Source organism: Schistocerca cancellata, chromosome 4 (assembly GCF_023864275.1).
Source record: "Schistocerca cancellata isolate TAMUIC-IGC-003103 chromosome 4, iqSchCanc2.1, whole genome shotgun sequence".
In the NCBI taxonomy this organism is placed as follows: Eukaryota; Metazoa; Arthropoda; class Insecta; order Orthoptera; family Acrididae; genus Schistocerca; species Schistocerca cancellata.
Window position 1 is genome coordinate 774,027,261 of NC_064629.1, and position 13,081 is coordinate 774,040,341.

The following is a 13,081-nucleotide window of genomic DNA, read 5'->3' on the forward strand; positions in this document are numbered from 1 at the left end:
TACCTTACATCTGTTGTTCGAAAACCAAAGAGGTGTTGGCGTAAAAGAATTATCAGTGAGACTACTAGAGGAACTAGCACAGGTGGCAGAATTTGTCAATGGGCAAATCAAGATTAATAACATATATAGGACAGTAAATTTTCAAATTTCTGGGATCCAAATGAATAAGGAAACACACGTTGCCTTATTTTTTTTCGGCCTGTTTTTCCGCAGTTGCGGATATACAAGTTCCCTAGGTTAATTACCGTGTTTTGCAACTGTAATGAAAGTCTTATTAAGAATTAATATGGTTTTTCTCTTACAATTTTGTTTGCTAGGATCACGAACAAAAAAGGAAGAAAGATTAGGATTTAACGTCCCGTCGACGTTGAGGTTATTAGAGACGGAGCGTAAGTTCGAATTGTTTCAAGAATGGAAAGGAAATAAGCCGTGCCATGTCAAAGGAACCATCCCGGCATCTGCCTGGAGCGATTTAGGCAAATCATGGAAAACCCAAATGAGGATAGTCGGATGCGGGTTTGACCCGTCGCCCTGCCGAATACGAGACCAGTGAGGATCGTGAACAGTTCTCATGCTTCGATAACTACTATAAACAGTTTTAATTCTTATCGTTACTAACGGTTTTTTTGTTGTTCACTTCATTCTTCCGTGTGTATGTGTTGGATTTTCAGCACACAGCACTTTCACTGCACTATATATGTATTTCACTGCACTAAATACGAGTATATATTTAATGCAGTGAAAGTACTGCGTACTGAAAACCCAACAGATACTCGTCGAAGAAGGGGAAGAACGAAGTAAACAACAATAAAATCGGGAGTTACAATAAGAATTAAAGCTGTTTATAGTAGTAAGCAAAGCAAGCGAACTGTTGTGATCTTAGGAAACAAAATTGTAGGAGAAAAAAAACCACATTCTTACAGTGACCACTGAAGTTGGTTTAGAATAAAGCGAAACGCATCTGGTTAATAAGACTTCCATTGCAGTTGCAAAAAACGTTAACTGACCCATGGAACTTATAATAAGAAAATGTTTCGTTCAATCATTTCGGAACAACACCGTGTTTTGCTCGGGATAATATGTGAGGGTAATAAAACACCATCAGCAGTCTTTTTTAACTGCGTACTAAACTTCTAACCTCTTCGAAACAGTAGGATGTACCAGGGCACTCGAAAAAGTACGTTACACATCATTACGGCGGGCCAAGTGAGTATTATTGAACCCCGCACTACACTCAAAGTGACACAGTTAAGTGACACTGTTTTTTAGTGTAGACACCAAGTCTCCGCAAACAACTGTCGGAACGCCGTATAAGTTGTTCAGTTCCTCAACGACTGAAATACGCTCCTTGTTCACAGAGCCATTCGAGAATCACTGTGAGAACGACGAAAAATCTCTTTCCCCCAGATGATCTTTCAGCTAGCTGAAAATATGGAAATCGTAGGATCTGAACTGTATAGCAGATACTTCCATACTTCTCATCTAAAACGCTGAAGCAAAGATTGACCTGTGACTACAATGTAAGGTTTTGCATTGTCGTGCAGAGGAACAATGCCGGCGCTTAATTTCTCACCCCTACTGTTCTCTATGGCGCTGAGTGACGATTTGAGTGTCACACAAAACGAATCAGCATTAATTGTTTTTCCCTTTGGTATAAACTAAACTCTATGCGCGCAAATTCTTCACAGTCGAAGAAAACAGTGGCCAAGGCCTTCCTCGCTGATGACATACTTGGCATTTCTTCCGCGGAGACGAGAAGGTGTGTCTCCATTCCATTGACGCTCTCTTTGTTGTGGTGCGAAATAATGGATCCATTTCTCATCATTTGTAATGATATGACTGAAGAAATCATTGCATTCCTAGGAATAACGATCAAGGAAGTCCAGAGACGCCATGAACGTTGCGCCTTTGTGGGTAGATGACAGTGATCATGCAACGCACCATGAGCACGATTTCCCGTACTGTGAACGACCTCGACGATAGAACGACCACTACATCTACATCTGCACGGATACTCTGCAAATCGTTCTTAAGTGCCTGGGAGAGGGTTCATCGTACCACCTTCACAATAATACTGTATTACTCCAACCTCGAACAGAGCGCGGAAAAAACGAATACCTATATCTTTCTGTGCGAACTCTGATTTCCCTTATTTCACTATGAAGTTCGTTTCTCCCTATAGAAGCCGGCGTCAACAAAACATTTTCGCGTTAGGAGGAGAGAGTTGGTGATTGAAATACTGTGAGAAAATTCCGCTGCAACGAAAAACGCCTTTGTTTTAATTATGTCCACCCCAGATCCTGTATCACGCCAGTGATACTCTACTCCTTATTTCTCGATAATGCAAAACGTGCTGCTCTTCTTTGAACTTTCTCGATGTACTCCGTTTAACTTACCTAGTAAAGATCCCAGACCGCGCAGCAGTACTTCAAAAAGAGGACGGACAAGCGCAGTGTAAGCAGTCTCTTTAGTAGATCTGTTACATTTTCTAAGTGTTCTGTCAATAAAACGCAGTCTTTGGTTAGCCTTCCCAACGACGTATTCTGTGTGTTCTTGCCAAATCAAGCTGTTCGTAATTGTGATGCCTAGGTATTTAGTTGAAATTACGGCTTTTATATTTTACTGATTTATATTGTAACCGAAGTTTAACGGATTCCTTTTAGCATTCATGTGGATGAGCTCACACTTCACGTTATTTAACGTCAATTGTCAATTTTCGCCCCATACAGATATATTTTCTAAATCGTTTAGCAATTTGTTTTGACCTTCTGGTGACTTTACTAGACGATAAACGACAGCGTCATCTGCAAACAACCTGAAACGGCTGTTCAGATTGTCTCAAAAATCGTTTGTAGAGCTAAGTAACAGCAGAGGGCCTATAGTACTACCCTGGGGAGCGCCAGAAATCACTTCTGTTTTACTCGATGACATTCCGTGAAATCACAAATCCTGTCACATAACTGAGTCGATATTCCATAAGCACGCAATTTCACTACAAGCCGTTCGTGTGATACAGTATTAAATGCCTTCTGGAAATCTAGAAACAAGTAATCAATTTGGAATAGCACTCAACGGTTCGTATGAGTAAAGAGCTAGATGTGTTTCTCAAGAACGATGTTTTCTAAACCTACGTTGATTGAGTGTCAATAGACCGTTCGTTCTCTTCTAGGTAATTCATTAACTTCGAACACTGCCTATTGAAATACGCACCTGCCGAGCATGTCTGCAGTAGCAAATCTACGACTGCTGAGAATCAGTTCCTCAATGGCCTGGACATTGTGGTCTTTGTTCCATGTGGATGACTTTCCTTCTCGATCAGCGTCACCCACGTTTTTGCGGCCTTGGTCAGATTGTTGGCACCATTTCACTAGGGCTCGCGACTTTGCATTTGGTACATACACGCCAGAATTTCACAGCGAATTTGTGTGCAATTTAGATATGTTGCCCAGAACAATTGTACTGTCCCACGTACTTCAACTTTGGAGAACTTCGTCTGTTTCCAAACCATTTCACTGACATTCTGTGTTGTATCTATTAACCGTATGGCAGCACAACTGTGTCTGCAGGAAACCCGCGACATGTACTTTGTTCTGACACTGTGCCACTCTTGTTGCGCAATAGTCATAGCGGGGAACGGCATGGGTATCTATCTTCTTGACGTCTTGCGTATATACATACAAACGCATGAATCAATAATTAGAAGGCAATGCATGGTGCATTTTTGCTTAATTCTTTATGTATTTCTTTCTTTCTAACCACCAAAATGAGATCAAAATACTTTATTTCTTCTTTAAATGATCGTATGGCACTTATTGGCCGGGATATCCCCTTCGGGATCGGCCACCGTATTGCAGGTCTTTTTAGTTGACGCCACTTCGACGACTTGCGTGTCAATGATGATAAAAATGATGATGAAGGAGACACAATACCAGTCCCCTGCCGGGAATCGAACCTTTCGGTCCCCCTGGCGTGGTAGACGGTAACGCTACCGCTGTTCTATGGAGGCAGACTATTTCTTCTTCAATAGAGCCGACATCTTCACTGATAAATTGTTTTTTAATGAAAATTGTTTTATGAATTTATGTACTTATTTATGCAAAGCGCAGCGTAAACTTTTCTTTGGCGAAGTATTCTAAAAGTCAAATCATTGTTCACTTTCAGATATTTGGAAGAGCACTCATGGGAAAAAATATCACAGTCCTCCTGCAACCTTATCAGTGTGTTACGCAAATAAAGGAAACAACAGGATAAAGAATGACACGACACAACAGCACAAAACCAACTGCTATAACTTCTGAGTAAGCGCCGCAGGTTTAACTTCCAATGTTCGCAGAAACACGCCACTGTCGTCCAGCTAACGTCATCTTCATCACTTTCTTCCCGGAAAGCCTTATTGGTTCCGTGTCATTCTGGTCTGTGTGATTGCTGTCATTTGTAATGCATTGTAGAATTTTTGGACGTTCCGTGGCATCCAGTGTGAATCGATCTTAATGTATTGCCGACATCGGAGATACCAGACACGAAAGAGTAGCTCAGTTTGCCTTGGATGACAAAGGTAGCTGGCCATGGTCGTGTTGCAAGAAGCATCTGGGTAGCCGCCTGTGTCGATTTAGAGAAACTATGGTACAACTAAAACAGAACAGTTGATGCGAAGATTTCAATCCGACTTCCCCGAATATAAGTTCAGTATCTTCACCGCTGCCCAGTTATAATCGGTGCGTCGTGTGAAGAAGTATCTACTCAGTCCCGATAAGATATTTAGTGATCCGTTCTACATAAGAAGCAGCGACATCCACACTTCATCATCCGAAATCGCATCAGGTCAGAAGACTTGTACAAGACTGCGATCTGGACTAAATATTATAGAATTCACGGTCCTATTAAATGAGATACATTCTTGCCATGTTAGAAGCGACTTACGCAACCAGTTATAGGTTTAACAACAGTTTAACGTGGGTTCCCAACCACGGTGCAGCTAGGTCATTTTTCGGTGGTGGTGAAAGAAGATGTAAGTGACAAGAAAACATCCTACCACTGACTGACGGTCTAACCCGGAACTTCAGCGTGCCGGTTTTTATCTGAAAGACTTGACAGTGGAAACCTTTAATGACGATAGCATCTGGAGCAGAACTTTTGGAATCCAATACCGCACATACATGTATACAGATAGAGAACTGGACTGTCTAGCTACGTAAGCAGTGAGAGTATTACAAAGTTTACAAACCGTTATACATACTGATACACTTCCGGTGTAGGACTTATCCATCAGCCTGGATATACATTTACATGTACGCGCCGCAAGCCGCTCTACAGTGCGTAACGGAAGCTAATTCGGGCCAGTTTTAGCTATTTGTGTCCTAATCCATTCGCGTACTGAACAAGGAAAAATGTCTCTGATCTTTCTTATCTCACTCGTGTGATATCAAGACGAGATAACCGATGGTGGCAGCAAAATCAAAATGGTCGTACAGTTGCTCTCTAATAGTAGAGATATCCAAACTACATGTCCCGACACCCAGGGGTGTCGAGTAGTAGCATCAGGGGTGTCGCGAGACCAGTAAATTCAGAATGTAAAACAAACGAAAAACTTGTCATAAATAACACAAAACATCCTTATATTCTTTTAGTGTAACCATAGATCACGTATTAAACGATTCAAATGGTTCAAATGGCTCTGAGCACTATGGGACTTAACATCTGAGGTCATCAGTCCCCTAGAACTTAGAACTACTTAAACCTAACTAACCTAAGGACATCACACACATCCATGCCCGAGGCAGGATTCGAACCTGCGACCGTAGCAGTCGCGCGGTTCCGGACTGAGCGCCTAGAACCGCTAGACCACCGCGGCCGGCGTATTAAACGAGTGATCGGTATGTTGGATCCCACTATTTTAGTTCAGTTTGATAATTTACAGAAGTAATCAGAGGTAGATAACTTTATTGTCAGAAATAGACATTTGGTAGTGTGTGAAACATCAGATATAGAGCAACACTCAACACTGTGTCTGAAACGTCAGCAGATACAGATAGAAAATGATATAGTACGTCCAAAAACTCTGCTTATTCTGTGCCATCATGCAGTATCAATAATAAAAACCCGTTTTCTACAACATATTCGCCTGAAAGTGCATTTTCTTTTATAACTAATGTAAAAAGAGTCAAATGTGAATGTTCGAGAAAGTTAAATGAGGTAATGCGTATGAATTTGTCCTACATTAGACGTAAGATATGACATATCTGTAATGCTCCACTTAAGTCACTGAATTCATAATATTACTGAAAACTTTTGTACCTGTGAAATGTATAATTCTGCTATATTTATATATGGAATACAAAAATTGTCATTTCTCTTAAATATAGTTTGTTACAATAGAATCTCTTTAATTAATTTTAGTGGAGGTGTGTTTCGAGGAACTGTATGTGTTAGAGTATTGTCTCCGTGACGAAAAGTTTGGAAAGCTCTCGTCTAGACGTTCTCTAAAATTACCGAATAGAGTTTCGTGAGAACTAGGTACATTTCCTTCCAAGCATTCACATTTATGTACCATAGTGTCTGTGTAACATTTTCATATGCGCTATAAGGACCTGTTGCGATTACCGCACGAGGCGTCGCAGTGGTAGGATGGAAGTTCAGATCTCCGTCCGGTCCCCCACATTATGGTTCTGCATGATTTTCATGGAGCGTTTTAGGTGAACGCCAGAATGGTACGTTCCTTTGAAAGGACCCCTTCATTTCTTTCGGTATCCTTCCTCACCCGTATTTATGGTCCGTCTCTACTGACTTCGTCATCGACGGGACGTTAAACCCGTATCTTCCATCCTTCCTTCCTTCCCTCCTGTAGCGAACCTAGCGGAACGTCTCTGAGTCCGTGCGGCGTCTACCGTCATGCCTACTTGATAAGGACTCCAAACGCGGGATCAATAGACTAGAGTTACTCAGCCTACCGTATCCTGTGTGATTTTCCACACTGAATCCCGACACTTTCTTCCAACACACCTAACAATCTATGTCTTCCATCCACCTTCCCTAATACAGATTTGGCGAGACCGTCCCATTTAAAAACTCTTCTTAGTATTATCCTTAAATACTTACACAACGTGATTTACTCAAGAGATTCACCAGTCATCTTGTAATCTGGTATTAGTGGGTTCTTTCTCTTTCTTATGAGGATTATCTAACATTTACCGACACTTAAAGACAGCGTTTTGGCTGCCTTGAAATATCGATAGATTATCCTTTTAAAAAAGACAAATAACCCACAAATACCAGATTACAAGATTAATGGTGAACCTCTTGAATGAATCGCAATGTGTAAGTATTTAAGGAACACAGAATCTACTCGTATATCTGCGTCTGTTGTTTATAAGGTTAAAACATTCTGTGTTCCACACTAGTGGTTTCTCCGTAATACTTGTAGCTTCTTTGAGGGATACTTATTTTCCTCCAAGAGCCTCATAATGTTTGTGTTTAGAATGTGCTTTAGGATCGTGCAGCAGAGAGACGTCAGCGATATCTGCTATTCTGTGAATTATGTATTTTACTTTCTTTGTAAGAGAGACGTCAGCGCTATCTACTATTCTGAGAATTGTATATTTTACTCTCTTCGTAAGAGAGACGTCAACGATATCTGCTATTCTGTGAATTATATATTTTACTCTCTTCGTAAGTAAGAAACATCTGCGCGCTTGTCCAGTCACTTCGATCTGCTCACTACGCAAGAGGTAGTAGGCAGTAAGTCTAGGAAAGGGGCTGAAAGCGAAGTGCATTCAGTGTCAAGCCTGACATTAACACCACGAGAATCTGGAGTTTTATTTTTTCAGTACCGGAGATGTTTTCAGCAATATCTCTCATCTGTGAGTCGGTGTGACGACCAGACATTGGTACAGTAGTAAAGGAATTTCGAGTAAAAGTAAAATTACTGAAATTTACTTTATCTTTAGTTTTAACCTAACTATTTATGGATAAATCTATCATTTAACTCCTGTGTATTAATAATTGTAAAAATAACTGCACTTTTACTCTTCAGATGGAGAAATTACGAGCAAGAGTACAAAATCGCTAACCACGTACTCTTAGGTGCTTGTGTAGATAAGAGTACGCATTTTGACGGTAATAGTTAAAATTCTTCAGCAGTGGTCACAAACATAACATCATATATCTTCATAGTATACACAGTTCTCATGCCACCTATCTTAGCATTTATCTCATTGAATCCAGTCATTGTCGATGCATTTTTTTTAACTTTCCTGTTTGCAGAACGAGATTTTTTTCTCTTCAAGAAGATTTTGTTTTCTTTTCCTGTTTTCCCTTTAGTTTTTCTTCTTCTCTTTATCCTTATCTTTCTGTGGAGCGCATTCTTCAAAGGTGACGAGGAGAGAATTCCCGATTTTCGGAACCAAAGCTTCCTTCACCAACTGCCAGTTTTTGCAGAGGGAATGTCAGAAATGATCGTGTGCAATTGTACGCGTCCGGCATTGAATTCTAGCACTCCCGTAGATTTTCATGGCTCGGTTTCTTTCGCTGGCTCACTGTTTCCTGTTGTGTTATTACACTCGATGCTCTAAACTGCAGTTTCGTCTCCTGATATTACAAAGCAAATCTACTTCCGAATAAGCATTAGGACTGTATGGGCATATTTCTTTTACTTCAGACGCTTTTGCAGTTCTTTCTATTGTTACTGTGCGACAGTAGGCACATCCGAATGAAACGCCGCTGTGGTAAGCACTCTTCATTGACTGACAAATGTATTGTTTGATCCCACCACGTAACAGGCAGACAGCTGTTACCGAGAGGACAAGGAAACAATGCCGTGTAGACTTAACGCAACAAATTAAACTACACCGACTGGTTAAATCCGCTTAAATAATGTATGTTACTTTCGATCCTAGGAGGAGCACTTTCTTACCTGAACAGCAAGGAAGAATACACGAGAACGATACAGTCTGGTCTATATGTCAGCATGTACTGCTACAATGGCTAGCCAATGAGCCGCCCATCAATTACAGCCAATACGAAATGACTTGAAGTGCGTACCGTACTCTTAGACGATGCATACGCTTGACATAATTTCCCTTATCCTTACGCATAAATAAATTTTTAAATGTGGAAGTTAATATTTCTGCTTTACATCTGCTGCCTACAGTTTCAGCATCAGACGGATCTACGAGAAACTGAATGGATAGTTTGTATACTTTTTTACACTTTACGTATGACCTGAGGGCCCTATGATTTTTGCATAGATCATTCATCTAGATCTTACTGCGTACATTGCTGTAGGGTTCACGCACAAATCTTCTTACGCATGCACGAGTTGCTACAAAGTTTTCTGTCACTTTCCCTGCAGCCTCCTTTGCACTATTTGCTGTATTACCAGCATTTTCAACGATCTCAGGATGGTACCATTAAACCTGGGCTAGTTATTCCCGTCTTATATTACGTCACGTGGAACGTATTTATCCAGACCGTGGGTTGTAACGTCTTTCATCTTCAACTCCAACAGTTCTGTGTCTACCGGCTCCGAATTAAATGTTGTCGGTACGTTATGAAGTAAGAGATTGTCTATCAGCTAGACCAAGACAAACACCGTAGAACCTCATTAGAGGACCTTTTTGAATATTGTGACTATCGTTCCTGTTAAAGAATCATGGCTTCTTGGCTTATAAGGCCCCCTCTAATTGCTGCCACTCTCTGGTCTGTAGACAGGCTGTCAAATTATTCGTTCAGTGCATTTATCAGACAATGTATTCAACATTTCTTTGTAGGTATGTTTGCTCTTATCGCCGATAACGTATGCGTAATACTCGCAGATGAAGTTACCACATACTACTGCCGTATGGTTCAAATGGTTCAAACGGCTCTGAGCACTATGGGACTAAACATCTGAGGTCATCAGTCCCCTAGAACTTAGAACTACTTAAAACTAACTAACCTAAGGACATCACACACATCCATACCCGAGGCAGGATTCGAACCTGCGACCGTAGCGGTCACGCGGTTCCAGATTGAAGCGCCTAGAACCGCACGACCACGCCGGCCGGCTACAGCCGTATGTTCGGGCTATGTCTGTGCTACTGAGTTTATCCAGTAATGAAATAACATATTCCACCATAGTGGTGGCCTTTTCTATGGTATTTCCTTTCATTGCTTCCATTTTCTGCAAGCATGGGAATAGAGCTTAACGTCCAATATGATAGTTCATACCGTATTTGAATGACTCTATTAGTGATGTTCATTAACGTAAGGTCCCTGAAACATCCGATTGACAATAGAAGTCCACCGATGTCGTTTACTCCTGTCCATGTTAATTTCTAGTCTGATTTATTTTTGACCTTACTAGACCAAATGTTTTTGTTTGTAACTATAAACACTATTCCTCCTGGGGGTCAAATCTATCTTTCCAATAGACGTTACAAATGTTGTCGAAAATTTTCGTACTAGCTACTCCAGGTTTTATCAAACTTTCACTTCCTGTTACAGTGTGGGAGGGAGAGATTTCCGGAAAAGACTTCAGCCGTGGGACTTTGCTACTAATGCTCCGGAAATTAAAAATTAATAATTTAAGATTCTCAGTCTCCGCATTTGGTATCCGGACTGTTATAATATTTACGTGTAATTCCTTGATATGACGCTGGTTTTTATCCTGGGGTCTTGGAGTTACACCTAGCCTGTAAAGAAACCATGTGCATTCCACATGTGCTGTGCCAATTGAGTAGCCATTTCCCTCGTACCGTGCATCCTGAAATATCCAAGGCTACTTTATGAGTCTCCACCTTGTATCGTCGGTAGAGGGATCCACAACCGATCCCGTAGTCGAGAAGACGAAGCCTCTCTTTTAGATCCTCCATTGGGTTTCAGAACAAATGGTTCCGATCAGTTCTCACAGTGTCCGCCTACTTAGCCGGATGGCGCCGGCATGATAGCTCAGCGTGTTCGGTCAGAGGGTTAGCTGCCCTCTGTAATAAAAAAAAAAACTGAGTTAATCGATCAACAACGAACTTAAATGGATGTCTTACGACGTCCGCCCCGAGCAGATGCAACGACCGAAACCGAACAAAATGAAAAAAAAAAGACGGTAACGGGCTTGTCTCCCACGCAGCGGTCCGGGTTCGATTCCCGGCCGGGTTGGTAATTTTCTCCGCTCGTGGACTGGCTGTTCTGTTGCCCTCCTCATCATTTCATCCTCATGACCAGCACTCGAGTCGCCCAATGCGGCGTCGATTACAATGAGGCTTGTACTCGGCGGCCGAACTTCCCGTGATGGGGCCACCCGGCCAGCAATGCCTTACGATTATTTCATTTTTTTAGTCCTCACAGTGGTGCTCCAAACCTACAGCTGTGCATAGACATCACGAGTGCGATCTTCACCACGTCCGCCAGTCTCTGGTCTAAGAAAACAGGCGAAAGGGGTCGCTGGTGCCAGCATAAGCATCGAATTTCAGCTGACTGCAACCTGTGCTCTCAATTGATCCCGGGATGAACTCTTCCAATCGGCAGATAATTCGTCCAGGTACAGAGACGGAGTGCAGCTGTGGGTTGTTTCTCTCCCGTGACGCTAATTGCCTCTGATGCGTCATCACACACCTAACATTTGAGCTGACTACCACTAAAAGCCCCACCCATCCTTTTCCTCTGCGGGTGCGTCGACTTAGGAGAGACCGCAGCACGAGCAGAAGAGACAACGTCTGCTGGCTTCATCTCACTATTGACCGAAGGCAATTCCTAAAAATTATTCATTAGCAGTTTGGGAAAGCTTTCTGCCGTTAGTCACATATAACAGTCGTCCTGAAACAGCTCCGTGTCTGTACATATTCTGCCAGCTATCAATTGGTGACCGCCTGGTGTCAGATGGTTGCTCTATGCGGACTGCGTCTGTAAGAGGAGTAGCCGACTAGCTCTGCGGTACCTTCGTAGCAAGAGAACGCCCTGCCTCTCTCCATCAGAGCGGTAATATTGAGCGGCCACATTAAGTGGGTCGACACTTCCTGCGCAGCTTCCAGCTCTTCCCAAGTGGCCGGCCGATGTGGCCGAGCGGTTCTACGCGCTACAGTCTGAAACCGCGCGACCGCTACGGTCGCAGGTTCGAATCCTGCTTCGGGCATGGATGTGTGTGATGTCCTTAGGTTAGTTAGGTTTAAGTAGTTCTAAGTTCTAGGGGACTGATGACCTCAGATGTTAAGCCCCATAGTGCTCAGAGCCATTTGAACCATTTGAACCATCTTCCCAAGTTGCTACCAATTTCTTATTCTCGATCTCACGTCGGTGTCCAACTCTGCCATATTTATACTATCTGATCAGAAGTATCCCGACACGCCTGTGTGATGAAGCATTGACCACTACATGACGCGAGAGGTGGACCTGCCAGTATAAAATAAGACGGGGAATATTGTGTTGTTAGTAGAGGAGCAGAAACAGAAGAAGTGTTCAGAATCAGGAATGTAATCCTACCTTCCAAACTTTACAGAAGCTCTCCTGCGAAGGTTCGCAGGTAGGTAGGAGACGGAAGGTAGGAGACGAGATACTGGCAGAAGTGAAGCTGTGAGGACGGGGCGTGAGTCGCCTCATATTAATGTCAGCTAATAGATGTCCGGATACTTTTGATCAGATAGTGTAATTGCAAACCTACCTCTTTCAAGAGTGAAAAGAAGTACAGAACTTTAGTCCAAGCTTAGGTTGTCTTTAAGTAAGGACCAAACTAGGAGAAATGCACAGGCACGGCCGCAAAAAATGTCTCTTTACCTAGTGTTGATGCCATGAAACAAACGTTGCTGAACATTATTTAAGAGTCACTTGTTCAAACAGAATACAACGGTGCTGATAGGTCTGTTAACACTACTGCCGGCCCTTGTGGCCGAGCGGTTCTAGGCACTACAGTCTGGAACCGCACTACCAATACGGTCGCAGGTTCGAATCCGGCCTCGGGCATGGATGTGTGTGATGTCCTTAGGTTGGTTAGGTTTAAGTAGTTCTAAGTTCTAGGGGACTGATGACCTCAGAAGTTAAGTCCCATAGTGCTCAGAGCCATTTGAACCATTTGAACACTACTACGTAAATACGCCGGTGTCTAGCTCTGGTAAATGCA